Below are 26,160 nucleotides of genomic sequence, written 5' to 3' on the forward strand. Positions count from 1 at the left end.
TGGCAGCGATGGCGCTTAGATACAGTTTTCCATTATATGTTCCTGTTCGAGTTGCTTCTAGTTTTAACTGTTCAGATTCTTTAGTTTCCATGCTTGTTCTTTGCCTTGGGCTTTTTTTTTTTTTCTTTTAAGCTGGCAAAATGATTGAACTATTTCTGAAAGAGGCTGGAGAAAACAGTTACTGTTGAGTAACATTTTCATCTCTTTGCATCAATAGTTTCAGTGTATTCAAGCTTTGGATTATATGTGAAAGGTTTTTTTTGTTTTTTTTTTGCTGTCCTCCTAAAAATCTATTGGACTTAGTACAGAGATAAGCTTTGGAAAACTGCCGTTTTGTTGGTTGCAGTAGGCTTTTTTTGTTTGTTTTCCCCCCTTGCCTCCCAAGGTCTGTCGCTAAAATCTGTAAATATCTTTTACCCAGTGTGGCCTTGATTCCAGCTCTGTTGAGTTCTTATCTTGCAACTGCACTGACTGTGCTCACGGAGTCTCCTAGACGGGGAGGCAGAGCGAAAGCTGCCGATAAAGCGCAGTGGCAGCTGCATTAAATTCTCCGTACATTTTTTCACTTGCAAATGTTCTGGGCTGGAGCTGGGAAAAGACTTTTTTTCCCTATTGCGATGATCCATTTCTTGGCCAGTCCTGCAGGCCTTACTTCTGAGCAACATTTCCACTTGCCTCCCTGGGGAAGCAGATTAGCACCAATCCCTAAATCCCCTCCGTTTCGCGAGGGGGTGCACGGCAGGCCGCGCAGGTCAGCACCTGGCACCCAACAGCCCACGCCAGCCCCCAGCGCGGCGGGATGAGCCCCGTGCGGGGACCCAGGCAGGCTCGGGGTGACGGTACCAGATTTCCCTGCAGGGGTATTGGCCTGGCTGGGGGCAGCGGGGGGCAAAGCGTGTGTGTGGGTGTGCGGGTGGGTGCATGCTAGGGGACGGCTGCCCGCTGTCACGCTCCCCCGGACAGGCATGTCCCCGGAGCGGGCACACAGAAAACTTATCACCTCCCGCCGCGCTGCAGCCAAGCGCGCCCGGAGTGCTGTTCAAGGACGCTAGTTTGATTTGGGGTAAAATACACATATATATGTATAAATGAAAACTTTTTTCCCCACCCCAAAGGCAGCATCACCACGGCGGCGGCCCGCACCGGCGGCCGGGCGGCGCGGGGAGCAGCGGAGCCGCGCGGGGAGCCGCGGAGCCGCGGGGAGCCGCGCCGGCGGCCCGCACTTCCTGCCCGGCGGCGGCGGCGGCGGCGGCGGCGGCGGCGGCCGGGGGGGCGGCCGGGGGGGCGGCCGGGGGGCGGGCAGGGCGATACCAAGTGGCCCGGCTCCGCGGGAGCGCCCCGCCCGGCCCGGCCCGGCCCGCGCGGCCCCTGCGCGGCGCTCGGCGCTCGGCGCTGCGCACGCCGCGGGGCAGCGGCGGCGGCGCGGCGCGCTCCGCCCTCCCCGGCGCACGCTGCCCAGCCGGGGAAGTTGAGCTCCGTCTCTCGCTCTGCTCCGGTCCCTCGGCGACGGCGTCTTCCTCCCCCTCCCTCCAATGCGCCTCCAGCTCATTTCCTCTTTTCCTCCCCGCTCGCCGCGGCTCCGCTCGCCCGCGGCTCGCGTGAGCGCCGCGGCGGAGTTGTAGCTCCCAGGAAGCCGCCGCACAGCCAGCCCCTGCGCCCCCGCGCAGCGCCGCGCAGCGCCAGCGCCAGCGCCAGCGAGGCCGCCGCGGGACCCCGCTCCGCCAGCCGGGTAAGGGGCTCGGGGCTGCCCCGCAGCCCGCTCCCCGCCTCGGCAGCCGCCCTGCCCTGCCCCGCGGAGGGGCGCGGAGGGGCGCGCAGAGGGCAAACTTCGGCGGCCGCGGGCGAGGGCAGCCGCGCTTCCTTCTGCCACCCGCCGCGGAGGAAAGGGGCTTTGGGGGCTTTTGGAGGGGGGCGGGAAGACCCCGGCTGGAGTGCAGGCGCGGGGGCTGCGCGCCTCCAGCCGCCGTCGGCGCGGGCGCGCAGCGGGGCGCGGCGCGGGGCCCCTTGCGCCGTCGGGGGCACGCGGAGCGGGGCCGCGGCCCTCCGCAGCCGCGCGGGCGGGCGCGCCGCCTGCCGCGCCCCGGGCGATGGGAAATGGCAGCGTTTTCCCCTGCCCGGGTACTCGGGGGCGGGGGGGAATACATATATACATACACACACACATGTATATGTGTGTATATACATGTATGTATGTATCTGGGTATACACACACACACGCTGTGTATGTTTAGCGTGTGAGTCTCGTCTGATGGTACGGGAGTTACGCAGCTCTGCTTTATGGTGGTTAATCGTTTACCCGGCAAAGTTCCCGCCGCATGAATGTTGCAGGGTGTTTTGAGTCAGCTCCTTGAAATCCGGACTTCCTATTTGCCACCTTCTGAAATGGCCTTTAAAAAATGCTGCCGTTTGCCTCTGGTGAATGGGAGGGGGGAAGGCTGCTGCCTTCCTCCCTGGGAGATGGCTGCGGCTGGGCGACCCTGGTCCCCTGGAGCGCGGGGGACACCTCGCTCCCCGGGGCCACTGCCGTGGAGGCACCTGCCAGCTTGGGTTTGCAGCCGGCTGCGCGGGGACCTGCTGAAGCCTCGGGTTCCGACACAGTAACTGCTGTAATGCCCAGGATCACAAAAAATAGTGAATAAAACAGGGCTAGTGTGTTTACAACTCTGTTTCCATGCAAATAAGTTTCTGCTCAGTTTGGGAAAAGGTCGCGTAATGCATCATCTGAAATGAGAGGTTCCTTGAGAAAACCAGCTGGGTATTCAGCACTTCTGTGTCTCCTACTTGCAGCAAGATAATTTGTAACTTTATGGCAAAACTCTGATTTTATTTCACAGGAATACTTACAGGCAAGCACGGGAGCTGAGTATTACATTGTAGTCCCATTCACTAATGCAAATCTGATGGAGAGACCGAGTTTCCTCCATAGGGAAAAGAACGGAGGGATGAATTATTCTCTCTGCAAAGTATTTTGCTGCTTTCCCAATAGGAGCCGTTTGTCGTGGCTTCGGGTTCAAAAGCTCTTCTTGCCTAACATGAAACCCGAGCAAAGACCGTGGGAGTATTTCAGCAGACCATTAGCGTGGTAAAACTGCACTGTGTGGGCTCTTGCCAGCATCGCCGGGGTGCTTCGTGCTGCGATGGGGAGCAGAGCCAGGGACAAGGTGATGGGGGGCGGCTCGGTGGGCCTGACCCCACTCGGGCAGCTGCGCCAGTGCCCGGCGCCGTGCGGGATCACCCCGCATGCCCGGCCCTTTGCTTGCTCTTGGCTTAGATGAGGAGCCTTCGACTGATGCAAAGGGCTGTTATAACAACTGTGTATGTTTGACTTCCTCTAGGGTGGTGAGACACAGGAAAAATGGCAGATAATCTGCCCACATCTTCGCTTACGTTAGATGGAGAAGTACTGGCCAGCAGGGCACAGGCTGCTGCTTCGTACCACCTATTTTCTTCTGTTCTTGGCTGCTCGCCTTAAATTTAGGGTTTGCCTCTGCTTAGAAATTGGAGGGTAGAAAACTGTGGAAAAAAAATTGCATGCTACTATAGAATGGATGACGCAATGCTGGCAGAAACTCTGTTGTAGAGTCAGCTATACTGGCAAAAAAAATGGTTTTTGTTGGCATAGCTTAGTCTGTTCAGAGAATAGATTGAAGCAATGTTGAGAAGAGTTCTGCCAGCTGCAGTCGGTGGGATTTGCTGTTGCAGCTGGATGGCTGTATTGACAGCAGCTTTTAAGTGTAGACAAACATTCAAAATCAGTGTGTAATTGTTTAGGTGCCGGCGTTGTTTTGCTCAGTCTGTGCAGCACCTGGCATGCTCATGTCTCCTTCTGCCACAGGAGTTCACAGGCATTGCAGTGACATATCTCCTGCTAAACATGGCTCAGTTGTTGCGAGCTAATGAGAGAGATTACTTTGTAGCCTAAGCAACATTAAACGTGGATTATGACTCTGCAAAAAAAAAAAAAAAAAAAAAAAGGCATGTGATCCTTGATTAAAAATGGTTGCAATTCAAAATACTTATGCAGCATGATGTATTGTTTTTTTCAAACAGGAGAGTCTTCTTCTGAGTGTTGATTACTTTGACTCGAGTGGGACCGCAATGCTGGTAGACCCATTGGGCTATTCTGATTAAAATTCTATACTGTAGATGTTTTCTTGCTTTGTGATGACTTTAAGGAATGAGACTGTGCTCTAAGTGCATGCAAAATGCATTGATACTTGTGGGAAGAGGGTCTGTTGCTTTTGCAGAGAGCTACTGATCTTTCTTTCAAGCATGCCTTTTAGGTCAGATTCAATAACAAATGCAATATGTTTTCCAGTGAATGGAAGAAAAACTTTTTTTTTTTAATGTGCTTTTCCTCTTGTTCCTAGGATGTTCTATGTAATGTTTGTATATGGGATCATTTTCTTTTGCTCATTGTCTGTATTAGAAAATAGTTTCAGTACCCAACTTCAATATCTACATGGAGCTTAACTCATTCTGAAGTTTATTTCTGTTGCTAAGAGGTGATTTATCTTCAGCCCATGTTGGCTGTGTTACTGTCTCGTGTGGGAACTTATACTATGGATTATGGAAGGATTTGCTCTTGCAAAATTGTTGGGTTTTAGCTTTAAAGAGCAGAAAATGTTTTAAATCAATGCCTGAAATTTTAGTTTTCCAATAATCCTCTACCATCCTGAAATAATAACAAATGCAAACAGTAATCAGCACTTTATCAGCCTTTTGCTGAATAAAAGCTTTCATGGGTCAGTAGTGTTTTGCTAACCTGCTAATTAACCCATTGATTTCTGCATTGCTTGCCTCTTGGAGATAGATATCTTCTGCCTATTGTCAGGGTTGGTCCAACAGCAAAGTAATCGTGAATCCTTAAACAAAACGATGGGGTCAAATGACAAGGAACTCCTTTCCCTGTGCTTCCTCTAACAGGAGAGTAGATTCTCCAGCTGAATCTTCTGGAAACCCTATTACCTTTCTGGAAGTTCAGTGTCCCTTTTTGCTTAATGACTGGGAGACCTATGGGATCAACTGCGCACTGAACTATGCATTCTGCAGCGATTGATAGTCTGCGCTGGAGTTAGGAGGCATGAGTTTGGAGGGCAGATCCCTCTCATGATCTAAGAAATACTGTGGTTCTTCTGGATTACATTGCATGAAATGTGCCATTATTATTAGGAAATGCTGCTTATAACTCCTAAACAGCATAGGGGATTTATGGACACTTGTGACTAACCAGTGTGGAAAAGATCCCAAATGGTACTTCATGACCATTCAAGTGTTTCTTGTCCTGCATGTGTGTATTTTTTTTTTTTTTTAAGTCAAAGAAAGAACCACATTGTTTAATGAATTCTGCCTGGTAATTTATGTTAGTTGAGATCCTGCTTCTGCATTGGCAACGTTCTGTGCAAAAGATGCCAGCTGCAAACTGATCAGTTTTTTCCCTTTCTTGCGTGCCACGTTTTTTGCGATGATTGAACTACCTATACGAGACAACACAATCCACTTGAAATCTGGCTGGGGAAAAAAATGGCAACAAAACTTACTGTACGTAGCTATAGTTACACACAGTTAATGCACCACCAGCCTTTGAGACCTTCTGCCAATTTTGGGGGTGTTTTTAGGAGGCTCTCTTTTCCTTTTCTGCAGACGGCAGACCAGGCTGACTAAATGGGAAATGGTGCAGCCAGATAAATCTGTGTTCAGCAACTGGGCAAAAAGAACGCTTGCTAGTATTGCAGTTACTGCAACCTTACCCTCTTCAGAGGGGTGTTGTAAGCTGATGGTATCCCTTTAAATCTCCAGTTGTGCTGGGAAACACTTGAAGAGGGTCACAGGGACACCTGGAGACGTTGAGGATGGGAGGCTAAATATCAAAAGCACGATTTGAACCTGCAGAGATGCCCAGTGACAAGTAGGCATCCTGAGGTCCTGACAGGTTTGCTGGGACCAATGGGTAAACTTGGGCAGCTGGCTTAGCCACTAGATTACATTTTTGTTTTGGACAATGGGGTTATCGTAATGAATTAATCAGTGTGCTAGTCGGCGGGGCAAAGGTGTTTGGTTTTGATTTCCTTGGCCACGCAGCAAGCCAGCATCAGGCACGTACTTCCCTCAAGTGGAAGTACAAGAAGCATTTCGCCGTGAACGCTGTGGGGAGAGGAGTTGGCATGCAAATGCCAAACTCCTGTAACTTCTTGAAAACACAAGCATTGCTGTTGACTGTGATTGATAGCATAGCTCGGGCATGGGATAAGTAAATACATCTTGCTGATGCTTGAAAGTTGGCACGTGGCTGCTGCAAAGTCATTTTAGCATAGGCGGAGGTGGCGGCTGTGGGAGGCGGGAGGAGAAGAAAGCCTCCGGGGCTGGGAGCCGCGGCACGTGGGTGTCATGCAAGCTGGGCTTTCTGCGTGTTTAATTCACCTCTGCTCCACGCAGGCTCGTGTGTCTGTACACAGTGGATGCTTTTCGCTGCTCTGAGGTAGCAGGATTTTTTTCTTTTCCTTTCTTTTTTTTAATAAAGGGCATTGTGAACAGGATTCTCTATTCTTGGCAGTTCTCCTGTTGTGCAAAGGGAGAGAGCTTGCTGCTTTGGGTCGTGCCACAAATAATGTCAAAGCGAGTTAGTGTTGTGGGGCGTCATTTGCTTTCTCTCCTTATTGGGGTTTTTTTAGTAGCTGAATGGTGTTTCTCAAAAGGTATTGCTTGGTGTTTCTTAGAACAAAAGTTTTGCAGGGACAGTGGCACGAACTTGCCTTTTGAAGGGTGGGGAGCAATTTGGGGTTGGTTGATGAGAACTGCATGCGTGAGGGGATTATATGGGAGGAAGTTGTGTGTACATAACCATTAGCACAGAGTTTAATTATTAAATGTGCGTTCAAAAGAGAACAAGCAAAAAGCAAGCATGCTTTGTAGTGCTTAGGAAAGGGCCTAGAAGCAACATCTGTTGAATATATTGGAAGACACTGGAAAACCCTTCATCCTCTTCACCAGAGTTGAGAGGAACTCGGCAACTTAAAATTGTGGCTTGGGAACATACAACTGGAGGGAACTTCCTTGTTAATGCGTATCGCAGGCAACTGGATTTTGTAACCTTCCCCAAACTGGTCAAAGCGCCATCTCAGATCAAGCTGGGCTTTTTTTTCTCTCACTTTTGCTCTTGGCAGTGTGGTCAACATCCTTGCTTTTGTGACTGTTAGATATATTCCAGTTTCCAATTTGAGTTTCTTTTTAAATGGCTAATATCCCTGTGTTTTTGTGTCCCCACTATCTTTCCTCTCATTGATATTTGCCCTACTAATGCTCTTAAAAAGAGAAAACCACAGTTTCTGTAAAGGCGATGGAAGAAGAAAGCAGAATCAGTGTAAAAGTCACTCCCTTATCAGACGCTACTTCAGTTTTTATTGGGCTGAGTTTGTTGCACTTGAGATAATCACAGAATTGCTGAGGTTGGAAGGGACCTCTGGAGATCATCTAGTCCAACCCCCCTGCTCAAGCAGGGTCACCTACAGCACATTGCACAGGATTGCATCCAGGCGCGTTTTGAGTATCTCCAGAGAAGGAGACTCCACCACCTCTCTGGGCAACCTGTTCCAGTGCTCTGTCACCCTCACAGTGAAAAAGTTTTTCCTCATGTTCAGATGGAATTGTCTGTGTTTCAGTTTGTGCCCGTTGCCTCGCATCCTGTCGCTGGGCACCACTGAAAAGAGTCTGGTCCCATCCTCTTGACACCCTCCCTGAAGATATTTGTACACATTGATAAGATCTCCTCTCAGTCTTCTCTTCTCCAGGCTCAACAGGCCCATCTCTCTCAGCCTTTCCTCATAGGGGAGATGCTCCAGTCCCTTAATCATCTTCATAGCCCTAATGCATGCCAGTTTTGCTTCAGAGGGATTCTGGGGGGCTTTCCAGAAAATTGATGATCTTTTATGTAAAAGATTATTAAAAGAAACACTTATGCAAAATAAAAAAGATATTTGAAATACATATACTTTGCAGTCACCTTTTTGTGACCAGTCTGTCTGAAAGCCAGAATCATTTAAATGAAAATGAGTGGGTGCCTGTGTCAAACCTCTGTCCTTTCTTTGTGCAGTAAAGCTTTGAGACTGATGTCCAGTACTGAAGCACAGCAAGGAAAGGTAACAGGCCTGGTGGGACTGAAAATCCCATAGCAAATGTAAGGAGTCTAATTCCCCTGGGTTTGAATTTAATGTGGAATAAACCCATTGAAATCAGTTGAGGAGTTGTGGAAGGCCTTTTAATTAATTAATTTAAAATGTCTAGTGCTATTACTTCCTTGGCATTGGATCTCATGGAAGTTTGCTGGGTGACTTCAGTAATGGCTGTGGACTCTTTTCAGGTTGCTGTGGAAGGAATTTGGTCACTTCATGCCTGTCTGTCCTCCCCTGAGGAATACAGCGCAAGCTGGAAGAATGCTGCCTTCCTCAGAGCCAGACTCATTTTGAAGCAGCAGTCCTGCCTAAGCAAGTAAAGGGCTCTTTTGTGATTGTCAGAAGATGTATCAGAAGATTTTTTTTAATGGAAATTGGATTTCATTCCAGCTGTGGGTAATTGGAGTTGTGGTAACGGTCTGAAAGCAAATGAGAATGAGCTTTTTAGACTCCAGTTACAACTGTTCACATCATACTTCTTAAAATGCCATTCTTTCCTAAATCTGGCCCTAAAGCTCTGTTACTGAGAGCTGTATTTTTTTCAGGCAATACACAAAGTGAAGGAAGACCATTCTTAATTTTAAATTCATCCTCTAGTCTTCCTCTCCAGTCTCCTTAAGCATATCCTGGACCTGCAAACTGAATTGCACAACCAGCCCTTGTGAAGCCCTCTTGACCTCAGTGGGATTTTGCAAAAGAGCAAAGGGTGTGTTTTTATTCTGTTCAGATTGAAAACAGCAATAGAGGGACTCTGCAGAGTAATCCTTAGTTACAGAGCACTTCGTCTGTTATGGAAAGTGGATTCTGTGATTCAAATGATTTGTCAGAACCCAGCCAGGAGGAGAAGAGGAGTCTTTGCTGAAGAAAATTGCCAATCGCTCAAGCCTGCCAAGTCACTGATGGATTCTCAAGAATAGGGAACTGAAGAAATCACTGTGCCAGTCACGGGAGGGTGTCTGTCTTCTGACAAAATGGTTTGCCCCATACAAGTTTTGCTAGATCTGAGTTTCTCAGCAACACTGACTGTGATTTCTCCTCTCTCAGATCTCCTGGCATTTGCCTGTGTCTCTCATCACTTCTGATTTGGGTTGTTAGCAAGCTGTTAGCAAGGTATATTCTGCAACTTTCCACAAGTCCTGTGCCTTAAATAAGGCAAGCTGTCATGAATTGGTAGTACCAGAAACAAGTGAATATACAGAATGCTCGTTTCATGAAAGTGAAAAAAACATTTTGGGAAAACTTAATATCCTTTTTCTCCTGCAGATCAAGCTGTACACATACGAAGGCTGGGCTATTTAATATTAATAGCTGCTCAGGGGCTTATAACAAGTGTGCATCCTGATACAATAGCCATTATATGAAAAGGCAAACTGGTGGCAGCTTTTAAATACTACAAGCAGTACAGCATCATGCCTCTCAGTTCGCTTGCATGTGTGCTTTGCTGTCAGCAGCCAGGCTGCCGTGCCACAGAATTTGTGGGGCTAAGTAACAGTCTTCCACCCCTTTCCACCCTTCCTCCTCCACCAGCTGGAGGAGCTGGCTCTTGTAGCTGCTAGAGAAGGAGCAAGTGCGTCTGCTGCCGTGGCTGCTCATCAGAGGCTGGTGGCTGAGCAAGCCGATCCTCACATCGCTTTTTCCCTTGCGGTTCCCACCGGGCTCGTGTCCTGGCTGCCAGCCTCTCGGCGCGTGCCCAGGCTCCCCCAGCTGCCAGAGTCAAGCTGCGGAGACAGCTGAGCAGGGTCCTACTTTGCGCTGTTAGGCTTGGTTTAAACCTAAGCTCAGTGGCAACGTTTTTTAATATGTCAGTCATTGCTGGAGGTTGATATTGTATCAATGCAGTGATTGAAGCATATAGGAAGTTTTGCTCTTAAAGTTGCTTTTCCAGCATTCTGGAGGGACAGTGAGACACCAGTGCATCTATTTTGTTTTGTTTTCAAGGGATTTTGTTCCTTCCCATAATTATAGAGGTGAAAATGTATACTTTGAATGAATGAATGAATGACCTATCCAGGAGCAGTAGTTTGTCAAGTGATTAACTTAGCTGCAAGTTCCTTCCAGCTGCAAATAGCTGGAGAGTGCAGGGAATCTGCTTTTTATTTAGCGTAGAAGGGCCTGAATATGCAGACAGGGTTAAAGTAATATGAGGCACCTTATCTCTGCTACAGTTTATCACTATAATTTGGTTTTTGAGCAAATTCAAGTTTCTTTTAATTCTTGGAAGTCTTTTGAACTCTTTAGACTACTGCTCTGTTATATCCCTCCACCTGATATCTTAGCTGATACAAATTTGCAATCTCCTTCAATAAAAGGCAGCGGACAGTGTTTCCCCCTTGTGCAGCTACTTAGCAAATCTTGTTTTAGCAGATACCCCCCTTCCCATGACCTTCATTATTCACTCCATTTCTCCCAAAGTTTTATCATATAACTTGAATGCAATGTTTAGTTTAGAGCATCCTGTGGAGCAGGGAAATGCAACTGAAAAGGGGAAGGGAGAGATAAACTTCCTGAGCAATGAATGCGTAATGACACAATTTTGTTAATCATATTGGGAAAAAGTTTGCAAGAGGAAACAGAGTAAATAACTGGCACAGTTCCATCCCGAACTGCCTGTATGCTTTTAATTGCAGGCTAATCGTTTGTGTCCAAGTCTGGCGAGGCAGTATGCGGCATTTGTCAACTGCCTGTTTTTTTTTAAAAAAAAGAAACCCTGCAATTCAGTAAGGGAAAAATGTTTAAGTGAAAATAATTCATCTTGTTCTGACACTTTAAATTAGATTTAATAAAATTTAATGTGTTTAGTCATAGTAGAGTGCTGGAATTGCCATGCCTTTCTGTCTGTCTTTGATAAACACTCAGGTTCTAGGGGAATTTTGTGCAGTATGTGATCTTATACAGCTTGCTTTTGGAGTTGGTTACGTGATAACATCAAGTTAATTGAACTCGGCTTCTCATCTTAGTGCTGGTGCTGTCCTGAAAAAGCCCTCCTAGCCAAAATTTGCTTAACTGTGAATTTGTAAGGACTCTTTATGCCATTGTGATTCCTTTTAGCTGTTTATGTGGAACCCAAGTCTGTGATGCGTTTAATATGCCAAATAGTTTTGCTTATGTGAATCTGGGCTAAGAATTGCAAATGTTGATTATTTGTTGAATTGGGCAGAAGAGATATCTGCACGGTTTCCTCACTGCTCTGCAATGGGGCATCACAGCGCAGTTGTCCTCAGTGGCCAAATGTTATCAACCAACTTGTGAGAGAGTCCATTAGTGGGAAATACTCGAGCCAGAGATGTCATGTAACATGAAAATGCAGTCTTCAGCTTTTGCTCGAAGTGAGCAAAACTCCTCTGAAGCCAGTGGAATTGCCTCTGTCTCCACCGAGATTAATCTATCCCGGTATTGCCTGTGATGTATTTCATTATAGGCCTTGTTGGTTTGCATTTTCTTTTTTTTCCTTTGCACAAGCTTCTTTCTGTTTCTATTAGTTTTCCCATTGTTCTCCTGGATCTGGCACAGATAACTGTTTGTGTTATGACAGCATCAGTCAGAGATAAGTTTCTTGTACAGCACACTTCAGGCCGTTCTTCGGTCAATGGTTTAACCACTGCATTATAGCTGTGTTCAATAAATAAGCCTTCAGGGATGCTGAGAGTGTGTGGGTTTTTGGAGCTGGAACAACAGTTACTGACTCTGGACCTAATCTTCTACCAATTTAGGGCCAAGCTAAATTGTGTTCTCTGTGCTGTAAAGAGAGAGCTCCAGCATAAAGCAAAAATATAATGGACTGTGGCAGTGTCACTTGGAGTATTTCTTTAAAATTCCACAATAAAAATTAAGGGGATAGATTGGATCATCGTTTAGGATTTCTCTGACTACTGTTATCCCAGCTCTGACATTTCAGAGCTAAAGCCTGACATTTCTGCTTGTGTAGGAGTGTAAACCCCGAATATAGTCTTCCTATCAGAGATGCAACAGGCTTGCTTACACAGAGAAGGAGAGTTTATATTTAAGCAGCCAGGTAAGTAGTCTCCTCATATTCTCAGGGCTTGCTAACTTACTTAATATACCTGAGTGCTAAAGGAAGCCAAAGCAAAACAACTTTCCAGGGAACTGGGGGGGGAGGAATTATATTACCCCTCTACCCCCCTGTCCAAACCCGACAGCCCTACTCTCCCCCTACCCCCTCCTTTTTTTTTTTTTTTTTTTTTTCAGTGATACAATACTCACGGTCTTTTCTCTGTCCGCCCTGCCTGAGAGGTGGACCTGGCCATTTCACTTCACTCTTACAGTGGTGTCAGGCTTGCTTGGCAAGCAGCTGGTAGGTACTGGTGATGCTGCAACACGCTTCAAGTTGCAAAAATTTGTGTTGGGAACGTCTTCAAATGAGCTGCAGAGGGAGAAAGCCTGAAGACAAAGAGCTGGCAGGAGATGGACATCATCTGGAAACAGGCTGTTTTAGAGCATCAAAGTAGCCTGAGAACCCAGGCCTGTTTAGTCAGTAGGTGCAAGTACTGTTCCAAATAGGCAAATAGAGTCTCCGAGGAACAATTCGACCGCCTCCCCGCTGCTGGTTCCTGATGCGGCCAGTGCTTGGTGGTTCCTTTGTTCGCTTGCCTGGCTAAAAATCATCATTGTGAAAGGTGGTGCTTAATGATGACTGCCAGGAACTTTCTCCAAGGATTTTTGGTTTTGTGTGACCATGTTTGTCTTGCAGGTGCCTGCTTTGATGTGTACAGGTTGAGGTGCATTGCTGCTATGGTCATAAGAAAATTATGTGGACAGCTGGGAGCAGGTATAGGGCCACAGAGCAGATGGACCTGTGGTTACCCTGCAGCTCAGGGGAGCCAAATTCAATCTCCACCTTAACCATATGCTTCCTGCAATATTCCTGGGGAAGTTGCAGGGTCTCTGTACATCAGTTTCCTGTTGGAGCAGTTGGGTTATAATACCTTTCTGAGGGTGCTGCAAGGATGTTGCTTAGGTGAAATGGTAATAGGAAAGGGGCTGTGCTACTATTAGCAGTATCCAAAGCAGAGAAAGGAGGGACGGCAGTTCAGTCTGTAGCAGAAATCTCAGCAGTACCAGTCCCTGAGGGGACATACGACCTGAGGCATATCTACACCATAGTCATTGCAGGGTATTGCAGAGAATACTTGAGTTAGCTTTTAAATTAGCCAGTGTCCAAATCCTTAGTTGTGGCACCTTGGAGCTCAATATGGGCTGCAAAACCTTCCCAGGAAGCAAAGTAAATTAGCCTGTGCTGAACTGTGACAGTATCTGGGCTAGCTTGGATCTCGCTGGGCCACACCAAACTGTGTAAGTGATCCTGAGGATTTAGTCAGGTTGGAAATCAGCTCAGGTAATGAAAATCCTTTGATCGTCAGGGTGAACTAGCCGATGCCTCTTCTGTAATTTGGGGGCATTAAAGAAAACAAAGAAACCTGTCATGGGTTTGGTTTCTGAGCATCCATAAGACTGGCTTGTGAAGGAGGACGTAGTCCTCTGTTTGCAAGCAGTAACATGAGTTTCCTTGTGCTGTGGTTTGAGCTACCTGGCTAGGCTGGACTGCTCAGACCTGCTGGGGGGCTCTGAGCACTGCCTTTCAAATGTGCTGTTTTGAAAGGTTGGGGGCAGAAAGGGAGGTGAGAGAAGAAGGGGAAGGGAAGGTGTCCAAGGGAGAAGGGGTGGGTAGAGGACCCTCTTGAGCAGTCCAACACCTGGCATATCTTCTGGCATGGCCTCATGTGCAGTCCTGGTGCATCCCCAAGCACCTGCAGCAGTGATAATCAAAGGTGGAGTGCAGTGGTGGGTAATGAGCCCACTAGCTGTAGGTGACCAGAGGAAGAGGCTAGCAAGTGGTGGTTGCACAGTTGTTTCTTGGCTGTTCTTGACTGTTGCTACCCACATGTAAAGGGGACTGCAGAATATTATGTCTGACAAGCCCTCTCCAGTTTGCATTTAAAAGAAAAAGGAAAAAACAAAAGCCACTTTTTATAAAACAGCAGGTTCCAGTTGAAAAAGAAATTGCAAATGAGGGAGCTTTGCTAATTGAGAGCATAGATTTCATATAATGCTGGAGGTCATCTCTGTACAAGCAGAAAGGTTGCTGCTGCACACACTGCTTGCAGGCAAGTCACACCGTTCACAAAGGTAGCAACGTTAATAACAGTATCGATTTGTCTTAATGCAGCTATGAAAGCTGAACTTTTAGGTGTGGGAGGGCCTTATCGGCAATCAGCACTGAGATTGATTAAGAATAACATCATCCAAAGGAAAACAAATAGAGGCTAGAACAGGACAGGGTAAAATAGTGGCCGTTAAGGGAAGAAAAGTGCCTATAACACTTCAGGTTCCTCCATGAAGTAGAAAGAAATCTACTTAATAAATAATATCTATGACACAAAGCAAAGGAAAAGGGTTAAAATCACTTTGGAGAGCAAAACAGAAAAAATGATGCCTGCAACACCTTTGGTGCAAGCTAAGGCAGGTCCAAGCCTACTACAAAGAATTGCCTGGCCTGCCTATGAACACAACACAGTTAAAAAGCTCGTGGGTGAGGCGGGGGGCTGGATCATCCGTGACCATCATGCGGGAGTTTTGCACCTGCCAAATAGGTTAAACTATGGTCTGAAGCGAGAACTTAACCCCGGCGCTGGCATTCAGGGCTGTGTTTGCAGGTAGCAAGTGTATGATTTTTATCAGGCAATTGGCCAGGCCGAGTTTGACGGCTCCCGCGTGTATACCGCACGGTGGGTCCTGCTCCCGGGTGCTGCGGGCCCAGGCCGCGCCGTGGGTTGGCAGCGCCGGCCCTGGCGTGAAGGCAGACACTCCCTGCTGAATATGCGTTGCCTGTCGAGGAGGCAAAAGGCTCTAGGTACGAGTTAGAGGCCTTTTTGGTCTAAGCCAAAAAAATTGGTTGTGTGTGGAAGGGAAATCTGTGTGATTTGGGGCTGAAAGGTGTCAATTGACATTGATGAAAGCGTTTGTCCCCTTGGTTTCTCTGGTCTGTCAAGGAAACTCTTTTTGCAAGGATGAGCTTTGCAAGCTATTCTTTGGACCGGTCTCCTTAAGGTTTTTGCTGACAGCCCTGAAAATAGGAGATTGATGTACACACCTCTTCCTGCCCAGTCTCCAAAAGTTACTGACATCCCTTCCTTTAATTCTGCCTTGTAATTGAATTTCTGCCATAAGTTGCTTCTGCTAATTCAATTATACCTTACTTTTAATTGACAGTGGATTTAAGTTCTTCATGCTCTGTTAACAGAGAGATTAACTTCTGCTGTCCAGTTACCCTCTGCTCTGTAGGGCTGGAGCAAAGGTTTTGTACAATTATAAAAAATTAAATAGCCAATTTTTTTTCCAAAAGTCTTTTGGAACTCCAAAATCTAGTCGAGGCCTGGGAAGTGGCATTTAGCTTTTAAATAGTGGCCAAATAATGTTGGTGTGCTGTTCTACAAGGCTTGTTGAATGGAACATGCGTGAGGAAGGCACAACAGCTCTGTACCCCCAGCACAGAGGAGGCTTCAGAATTGCTTCTGGGTTATTTCCTATCTGCCATTGACCCAGTTCAACTCTTATGGAGCGTTCCCACTGGGTTTCATTGGGTTGGAAGCTTGGACAGGTTAGCATTCATTTCCTCGTAAATTGAAGATAGCAGGTTTTCTTCCTAAAAAAGATGTTAAACCTAGAATTATTTGTTTAAATGCTTGTATTGCTGCCAGTTTGCAACACTTGTGAATGCCTGCCCAGTGAGAGTAATAGAGAATTTCATGGAGTCTCACCCTTCTTTCCTGTGCACAGAAGACATGCACTGAAGGGGAAAGACATTGGGATAACATAGGAAAAAAATAATTTAGGGAGCACTCACTTAAGGTTCCCCCCCACCCCACACACACAGGTTCTCTGGGTCATAGAGAGCTGTTTGTTTGAACCTGTCCCACAACTTTTAGGAGAACATGCGCTGCAGGGTTAGATCTTTAGTAAAAGCTAGTGGCCTAGGACCATGTGTGGTCAGGGGAGAAGGCACCTCCGGGGGGTGACTGATAGTCCCACGCTGCAGCAGCATGACCTGACCTCCCTTCTGCAATACTTGTCTCTTCCGTGTTATTTATGCAAGGAGCGCAATTTAAGCTCACTGCTTAACTCTGGATATTTTCCTTTCTTCTTGGTGATTATATTTGAAAACCTGTGGAGAATTTGTGAGTTTCCATAAGAATGAAAAAGTGATAATATAGTACTGAATTTTTTAAAGGGGAGGAGGCAGAATTATAGTACAGTTGGTCTGACTTTTATTACAGTATTTTCCTGAAAGCTAATAATTTATTTCCCACATAAGTGTCTTTTGGGTGTTTATAAGTTACAGTCAACATGGATTAGTCTGGAACAAATCATGTCAGAGATACTAATTTCCTTCTATGGCAGGATAACAGGTCCTGTGGATAGCCAAAGAGCAGATGATATAATGTATTCCAATCTTAGGTTTTTAGCACAGTTCTGATATTCTCAGAAGGAAGCTAGAGAAAAGAAATCCTGATGAAACCTCTGTGTTATGGGTGGTGCAGAATAGGTTTGCTAACCATACTCCAGAATGGTTCAACTAAGCGATCAAGCTCAGAACAGGTTTTCGGTGGGGATTTGCAGAAGTAGACCTCATGGCTTGGGTCTGTAAGCTATCAATCACCATTATAATTCATGCTTTTGTTAAAATAGGTGTTCAGACTCAACAGGTGGCACCAAATTAGTGGAGGTTATAAGCACTTGGAAGGAGGGATTAGCTTTTCAAATAATTTTGGCAAACTGGAAAATGAACTTGCAGGTCAGAGCATTCACACCTGCAGGTGTTAATGATATGTTAATGTAATTCCTATTGAGTGAGTTGGCTGTACAGACTAGCTAGGGAGTAGTTCCACTGAAAAAACATTTTGGGGTTGTGGTGGGTCACACACTGCTTATTCAGTGTCATCCTGCCCTGAAAACAACAAATCTTCCTGGCCTCCATAAACAGGAATATTGACTTAATGTGTCCCACATTAGGTCTCTTTGTGCTTTGGCATTGCAAGGCCTTCACTGGAGTACCGAATCCAGTTTGGGGCATCGCATGTGAAGGAAGATATGGAGAAAATCAGAGAGGTAGAGACAATCTAGAACAGGGATCTGAAAAACTGGAAATGAAAGATGGAAAGGAGTGGAGTTATTTAGTCTGGAGAGAAGAGTAAGGGAAGGCATAATGGGTTTGAAATATGTGAAAGATGGCTGTGAGGGGAAAAATACAAAACCTCTTCTCTGTGTCTGTAGGGTTTAGGACAAGGGGCAATGAGTATGAATGGTATCATGAAAGGAAGAAGTTCCTGCTTGTTAAGGATGGTTAACCGTTGAGGAGATCGCTGGGAGGCTTTGGTGATATCTGGTGTCTTTGTGGTTGAGGCTTTATGTTGGACAGACCAAATGGTTCACGTGTCCGGGGTAGCATCCTGTGGTGGACTAGAGGCTCTTGTGAGTTGGGTCACAGGCCCAGTGGGATTTTTGCTTGTAGAACTTGTGGAGTTACTGGATCAGACAGAGTTGTCAGGAGGGATTTGGGTGCAGCAGATCCATAGGCAGCAGGATGGGCTGGACTGGTGCTTCCCGGCCTTCTGTATCTGTGCTGTACTGCTGCAGTTGGAGAAATTGCATATAGCTCTGTCTGCCGTGGGGCTCTGTGGGAGGTGGGAATAGGAGCAAGTCACTTGTTTTTGATTTTCTAATCCATAGACTTTCAGAGATTACGAATTGCAGGAGCAGGTGAACTATTTCTGGTGCTCTTGTCTCTGATTCCGTAAGCACTGATGAACCGTCAGGATTCGTAGCTGGCAGATGCTGAAGGGATGCAAATTATTATACTCTGCTTATTGAAGAAGAATACTCAATCTGAAAGAGAAGTGATTTCTATCCTTTCAGAGCAGTGTTTAATGGCTCCAGCAATCTTCAAATTGGCTTCCTCCTATTTCAGTTCCTTTCTTTTCTCCTGTTTTTAGATCTCGGCATATTAATAACTTGAGGTATAAGCCAAACAAACCTTTCCACTGTGGTGTTTTAATGTAATCTGAAGTTGGTTCTTGCCTATTCTGAGAGATGAATTTTAAAGGAAGATGTTAAGCAGGAAGAATGGTTTTGGTAGATTTTTTGAATGCTGTAAGAATTTGCTATCCAAACTCAAGAACAATCTGTGCATTTTTCAAGATGTGAGCTGTTTTCTATTTCAGGATAAATAATAAAATGCAAAAATAGGCAACAAAGCTGCAATTGTTGTTTAGTTTAGAGTAAGAACCAGAACCAGGGTTTTTGCGTGTTCAGAGAAATTCTAGTTTATTTTCCAATTGGGAAAATTGGTTTGTAGAGGGGAGGCTGAGAAGTGGGAAGGTTGTCACTTCAAAGAAAACTGTACTGTAAAGCATGTTTGTTTTGTGTTTTCTCCTTCAGGTAATTGAGCCCTGTGGACTTTCTCTGAAGAGGTTCCAAGATAGGTGGTGAGTACTTTCCGAATCCTACTCCATTCATGGTGCTCTTTAAATTAGTATAATAGAAAATATAAATGTCAACATTTATTCTGCAGCTGGTGCAGAAGTTCACCGTTTGCTGAGCTTATGGTACATTTTAATTTTAGAGCTAGCTACATCTTTGAATAGGGGTTTGGCATCAAAATGTTAAGCTTTACTTTTGCACCAGAATGAATTTCCTGAGACTTGATTAGTTAAATAAATATTACATATATTTTTTTAAACATTTGACTTCAGTAGGGAAAGTCTGTACAGATTACGCTGTGTTTTGTACTAAAAGCCTACACTGTCCAGTGGGGCAAAGCTTTTTCCATTTCAGAGAACAACCTTCTTAGGAAAAAAACTGACCTTCTGTTTTAATCTAATGGAATGGAACTGGATAACTCCCTCTAATCTCTGCTGTGTGCAGCTGATTTGGCTCCTGCCTATACCCCAAACTTTAATTTATTTCATATGTATGTGCTTTACTGGCTTCTTAATTGTAAGTAGACTAAATGTTAAAGTAGTGAAGAGTTGCAGAAAAATAAGATTCATTCAAAAATGCTAATGTTATTGTGTTATAGCCAGAGACCTACTTCTTGAACTGATATAAATCAGTATAGTTTCCCTTCCTCTGGTGGAGTCGGTCTCTTCCAGGGCGTACGAACTAGGAATCTGCTCTGTGGTACCCTTTGCAGTTTGTTGTTGCTGTTTCTAGATAAATATGTACTCTGTTTCCTCTTTCTATATTCTTTCCAATGAGATTAACAAAATTATATCATTACACATTAATTGCTCAGGAAGTTTATTCTTTAGTTGCATTTCCCTAGTGCACAGGATACAAGCTATTAGAGCTCTTGTGTGTTCAGACTGACTAATGAACCATAGTTCAATGCCCAAAGCCTTTAATGGACTTTTCCATCTTCAGATAATGTATTTTCCATAGATAAGGTGCCTTTTGATCCCAGGTTAATGCAAAGTATCCATACTGTGCACAGCTAAAATGTAACTGTGTTCACTTCCTTTTTGGGGTGGAGAAGGATGTTGGGATTGGTATGTTATACTGTGCTTGTGTCCACTTAAAGTACATGTTCATCTTGGTCAGAAAAGGTTGCTCTTATTTGATGCCTCTTAAATGTGTTTGTTATCAATTACATTTTTCCATCAACAAAATTCCCTTATCTAATAAACTCTGTTATTTGTGTTTTCTATATAAGGGGAACTAAATCAGCCCTGCTAGAATTTGCACTGATAGGTGCAATAGATGTAGGCAGCCGGTCCTTCCGACTGAGAAGTGTATTCATAAAACGTGTATCTTATAGGGCCAAATCATGAATCCCTCGTTCCTTTTGCAACTGTTCCTGTGAGTAATAGCTTATGAACCTCTTCTCTCCCCCCAACCCCTGCAGCTACCATGAATCTTTGTAATAAACCTGAACGCTATTTGTACTGATAATTGCTATATTGGGACTTGAATCATCAGTTGATCTTTTTGAGATGTTGAAAGATGAATCAAACTCTCTCTTCCTCAGGGCAGAGTGGAGTATGGGATTGGTGACTGTAATGTTGTATGTTTAAAGGCCAGGCAATTTAAAACTGTCAGTTTAAATTGTATGTACGATTGGATTTTCTTGTTGTTTCAGATAACATCTGAATAGGCTATAAGTGGAAAACTTATTAATACTCCAAAATATATGCACTTGCTATATTTACTGTTTTTTTTTTTTTCTCCTGCATAGTGCCGTCAGGTGGTATTTGCAAAACCACAAAAGTCCTCTGGTCTTTAAGCAAGACTTGGGCTCCTGAGGTGCTTTTGCGAACAGGATTTAGAGGTGTTTATACATCATGTTTTTGCTACTTTAATGCTCCCTGTTTCTCCTTGTCTTTCAAATACAGATGGCTTATTCCAGTTTGGGGGTTTAAATGATCCATACTAGTATTAAGGTACTTGTATAATGCATACGGTTTCCATATGAAGGCTTATGGTGGTCTTGCTGTGTCAGTTCCTGTTCGGCATATTGTAAAAGAAAGACCTGAAAGTAGACCAGGGCTGAGTCGTTTGAGCATTTTTCAAAATGAAGTGTGTCGTTGATGGCACGTGGGGTAGCTTCAGAACAAAGTATGGCATCATAAAAATTATGGAAGTGCTTGAAAGTATGTTGAATTTTACCCAAATCGAGCATACTTGGAATTGATGGTATCTGACAGCAGTAACTCGGCACTCTGCACACACTGGTGTGCTTTATGAAGCCTGAAGTGCTTCATCGTATTCAGCTGTATGGTCAAATGGAAAAGGCAATGGTCCCAGTCTGGGGGGGCGTGGGAACACACATTAAGAGCTTTTCTGGTAGGGTACCGCAGGCTCTGACTGAGCAAGATACTTAGCTATGTTTCTGCCTATAAGCAGATAAATCGCTCTGGGCACAGGCATGCTTGTCACTCCCCAGCCAGCGGAGACTGAAGGACCAGGCTCTGACCATGTATTCACCTGAATTAGGGCCTCCATGAACAGGACAGCCAAATCGGCATCAGCATTGGGATCTCCTGTTCCTCATCCCTGGACTCTTTCCGCTACCTTGAGCACAGCTCAACCGTGGTGTTGGTGCAGCTTTGTGTCAGAAGGCTGTGGAGCGATGTCTGTGCATAGTGGGAGGGAATGTAATTTTGGTCCCAGGATTTTCTGCCTTAGCCTTGAAGAACGTGCAGAAGACAGGTGATGGCTTAGATTTCAGGGCAGTGGTGTCACCGCAGTGATGTTGGTGTAGCCTTTATACAAGTATCTTTCAACACAGGGGCACAGAGTCAATAACAAAAGTTACATGTTGCCATAAAATGTTACAGTAAATGGGGAACAGAGACGGATGTGGGACAAGGAGAGGCACCAAAACCTTTTAGCAATAGTGTGGAAAGCCTGTGTGTGGCTTAGGGTTCTCTGATGCCCCACCAGCAGAAGTTGGGTTTGGGAGTTCATATTCAGCTCTGGAGCACTGAAGAAAGTGGCTTTGGAGGAGATTTCCGCAAGGTGCACGTGGGGATAAGTATCTGAGGAGGTGGCTGTATAGTGTAGCTGAGAGCAAGCGGATCGGCACCGTAAGAGGTGAAGGACAGGTGGCTGTAAATATGTAGTGAATAATAGCAGAAACTGCCTATTGTTTGCACGTAAGCGGAGCTCTGGCTAAACCGGGCTGTTTGCGCTCTGGATTGTATGAAGACTTCTGATTCAGCAGTGGAACGTAGAGCTAGGAAACCGAATCCTTGAATTTTGAAATAGAAAATTAAAAGTTTATGCAACCAATGACTGAAGGACTTGTCCTATCAAACTTATTTTGAGAGACATTTTTTTCTAAACTGAAAACTGAACTGAAACATCTTCAACCTTTATTTTCAAGGAAAGGCAGCTGTAAGGAGGAGGAGGTCATATGAAGTATTAGAGGTTTGGGGCTATTTTTTAATAACTTGCAAAGATGCCTCAGGACTACCTGTGGCTTGTAACAGAAATTAGTAAATGCTGTTGTAGTTGGTGCTTGGAGGTTTTCAGAAATACTCCTGCGCTTGCAATGGAGTCGCGTGCCGTGTTTGCACCTCCTCGCACTGCCTCAGCAGCCGGCTGTGCATTGCAGCTTGCCGTATCCTTGCTGGGTTTCCACCTCTGCTATCAGCATGTCAGACCTCTGTCACGCTGACGTCCTCCATCGCCTGGGTGTCACTGCTTCCCGTCTGTGGCCCCATCCCTGAACTCCTGTGGGCTTGCCGTCCCTGGGAGCATCTGGGCTCTGCAGGGAGGAAAAATAAACCACAGGGATATAATAATAAAATAAAGCTCAGCAGCGCTGTTCAGCTGGTTGGGTCTCTCCCAGGTTTCAGCCTGGGCATCTTCTGCTCTACAGCCATAGAAAACTCCCTGGTTTGAGGATTCAAATATTGTTTTCCTCTCTGCAGTGTAACTCCTGGTTCTCATTTGTGCCCCCCACCTGCCGCCCCCCAAATCCAGGAGGGATGAGGGGATTCAGGTAAATTTTGTTTGTAGTGCCCAACGTTGGCTCTTTGGCACCTCTGATAGGAGCCAGGTCATCCCAGGACCCCCAATAGTCAGTGGAGAGGGAGGTGCCTCCGGAGGCGCTTGCACAGGGAACAAGCTTAAATTCGGGTGATCCGAACTGCAGGGAGAGGAGAGCCTCTCTCCACTGTCACTGGAGGGACTGGGCTCGGGGGCACATTTTGGGGTGAGGTGGCCCCTCGCTGTGGTCCTGGGGCCTCCCCTGCCAGGGCGACGCTGTGCTACCAGCTTGCCTGTGCAGCCGGAGCACCGCTCCGGGCCATAAGTGGCTTTCCGCAAGGATGCGAGAAACCAAATGTGTGCCTCGATTTGCCCAAAGTCCCTGGAGTTTGCCTGAATGAAGCCAGGGAAGCCCAGTCGTCACTGGAAGGTGTTTGTGGCTGCTCCCTCTGTCGCTGCATATGTGTCCCTTGGGAGCAGGCGACATGACCACTTGCGACGTCCCCCCACCCGCCTAGGGAGGAAAGTAGTTTGAGTTAATTCGCATGGTGTGAGCTACCTGTAATGCTACATTTTGGTTCCCCCCTTTCAGGTGTTGAAAGGGAGAAGTTTCATTGGCTTTGCCTTTTGGTGTTACCTTTCCCCATAGTCTGATAAAATCCTCTGAAAAAAACTGTGAGGGCCACATGTCTGCTATACGTGCAAATATACCGCAGCAGGAAAAATAAAGTGCAATGAACTGAAAAACATGTCTTATAAAAGAAGCAATGGGGAGCACGATGCCAAATGAAGTACCTCGTATGAGTAGCTCATATAACAAAAAAATGAAGAACTATTTATTATGTTTGAGACCATGTATCGCTAATCAAAGCTTATCTTTTATCTTCTTTTCCTATACCCAGCTTTTTAAATTTATATTTGATTCTTTCCTTTCTTCTTCATTACTCTTAGAAATAGGTTCTATTAGGATTTTCACTATTGAGGCGTTTTTATGCTGTATTGTCAATTTATTTTCTGTATATGCTGTTTGCTTGTTCAAGGATTTTTAGGAAAAAGCAGAATGGGTGTGCAACACTGCTGTTCATCTGTTTTTGTTTTTATGAATGACTCTTCTGTCTGAATGCACACCAGCTTTGTGATTGCCCAGTGTACAAGGGCTTCTAAAATTTCAGGCTTTTTAGAGTCAGTACTTTACCTTGTTTGGGAAAATTTAAAAGGAGTCTTGCTCTTAAAAATATCAGTTACTAGTCAAGATTACAGAAGTGGAGGATAGGGAGGTCCAGGGTTTGGCTTATTCTATTATAGACAGTGTTATTTTTCCCTTTGTGTACTGTACCTCCTGCAAACACCACCTGTCTTCTACATCTTGTATAAATGTTGTTATACAGCATAAAAAAAGAAGCGTAAGCTAGTGCAAGTATCTCATTTTGATTCACTGCTATGCAAATGTTCATCCTTTAATAGTGCAGGATTACAAAGCATTATCATCCTCAGATTGACTAAGGTAGTGTTATTTTTATTTAATCTGTATTAAGGTATCATTGCGAATCTTTGGTCTTGCAGCATGGGGGTAATACGATTTACTATTTTTATAAAAAAATCAGCATGGCTGTACAAATCCTCTCCATACCAAGAGCTGCAAAGATTAGTCGTGAGCTCCACGCTGCTTTTTTTTTTCCTTCCTCTACAGTGAGTCATTAAACTTTTAATTTCTGTGTCACCTCGATGATGTTGGCCATCTTTGGAATAAAATACAAATGTGTTTTGGCTTATGGTCAGGAACTTTCTTCCTGTTGGGGAATGCTTCAGGTTAAGCTCTTCCCCGGCCCTCCGTGGCTCTCAGACCAGCCCTGCTCCTCTTCGTGAGAAACACCAGAATTTTGTAAGGGTTTGCTCCTCTCTTGTTGGTCACCCTGCAATGACTTGTAGCTCCTATAAAGCAAAACTAGGTGTATGCCGCGGCGCTGAGGTCAGCCCGAGAAGTGCCAAAAGAGCTATCTGCAAACCGCGCATCGGTCCGGCTGGTGCTGTGTGGGACCACGGTGGGTGAAGCTGCGGGTGAGACCAGCTGCAGGGCGCCCTGAGCATCGCGCACAACACGCGGGGACTGCCGCCTTTTCAGATGGGGGAGAAAGCATAGCTTTTACTGTAAGGAGAAGGCAATAAGTCAGGCAGAGTTTTCCTGAAATGTGGATAATATTTACACACTGAAGTGGATTAAAATTAGTCTGCTTTGCAAAGGGTCTCAGAGCTTGGAGAACCGGTGAGAAGTCACCACTGAAAATCAAGCCGCTATGCTCCCGAACAGGGCTGTCTCTAGTCTGGTTCCCGCATCTGTGAGTATAAACACACATAAATATGGACCTCAGCCCATTTAAAAAAATCAAAATAAGCACTTCCAGCTCCCATTTCCAGCTCCTTCCATCCTCCATTTAATAATGAGCATTACGGCTTTCCCTTCATTACTCGGTATACAGAAGTGTCTATCTTTTCATTTACTTCTTGTGGTCTGCTTTATACAGGGGAAAAAAAAAAATCACCCCTAGTGGCTGCGGGACTCCAAAGTTAAGCATGGGCCATGCAGCATTTCCATTATACGGTAAGTTTAGTAGTTGTAGCTTGTGAAGTTGCTGTACATCTCCCAGTGTAGTGCTGCAGCTGGCTTTTTCTAAAGCCTTTCAGTCCTATTCCCTGCTAACCACAAGCTGTTGAATTAGGTCCAGAAATCATTTGATGAAATCTGGTCTCTGTTATGTGATTCAGGGTAGATGAACATAAATTGTCAATTTTGCCATAATAAAACCTGTGAATGATTTTGACTTGGGATGTGTGCTGGGTTTCGGAAGTGCCAGGCTTGAAGGCAAGAAAAAAATGTCCCCAAGTTCCAAACATTAATTGAAAGCTTTTTTGAAGTAAAGACTAAAAAAAAAACCACCACCAACCATCATATCCTGAGGTTTTGACCTGTCTAATGCATTGTCTCTTTAAAAAGAACAGCAAAACCCCCTTCATTGCTTTTGAAACATTTAAAAACAGTTAAAATGCACATTAAATGCAAGTACAAAAAAGGGGTGCAAAGTTAGCCATTCAACCAGCTAGCTGTGCACAGACTTAAAGGTCTCAGCATTCCTGCTGCAGCCGGGGGCTTGGACTCTGTTGCCTTGTAAACAGTTTGCTTTGGTTTTGTTTTGTTTTCTGAAGACCAAGCATTTCATCTACATTTGCAGTTGGATCCATGCATCTCTATTCTCCTGCAGGAGCTTCTGGTGAAATCCAGCTCATTGTTTGTCGGGTGCAAATTGGTTATGCCTTTATACAGACTGCGTTTCTTTGCATGAGATAAGAGCGTGTGGGTTAAGCTGGGCAGCTTTGTTTCCTTTTCCCTGAGCATTTGGGATTTATAAATACTGTCGATGGGTTACCAAGAAATCTTGTTTCTTAGCAGTCAAAATCCTAACCTATTTTTGAAAGTTTTCCTGGCTATAAC

At 45.4% G+C, this 26,160-nt stretch overlaps 1 protein-coding gene across 1 annotated transcript in view; it reads left to right on the forward strand.

The window, feature by feature from the left end:
* Positions 1–1,410: 1,410 nt before the first annotated feature.
* Positions 1,411–26,160, forward strand: part of HPCAL1 (hippocalcin like 1) — a 74,485-nt gene continuing 49,735 nt past the window's right edge. The window contains exons 1-2 of the mRNA XM_067294287.1: positions 1,411–1,729; positions 18,621–18,667. The gene's annotated coding sequence lies outside the window, so the exon portion shown is untranslated. The remainder of the gene's footprint in view (positions 1,730–18,620; positions 18,668–26,160) is intronic.

This window comes from Apteryx mantelli, chromosome 3 (genome assembly GCF_036417845.1).
Source record: "Apteryx mantelli isolate bAptMan1 chromosome 3, bAptMan1.hap1, whole genome shotgun sequence".
Classification (NCBI taxonomy): Eukaryota; Metazoa; Chordata; class Aves; order Apterygiformes; family Apterygidae; genus Apteryx; species Apteryx mantelli.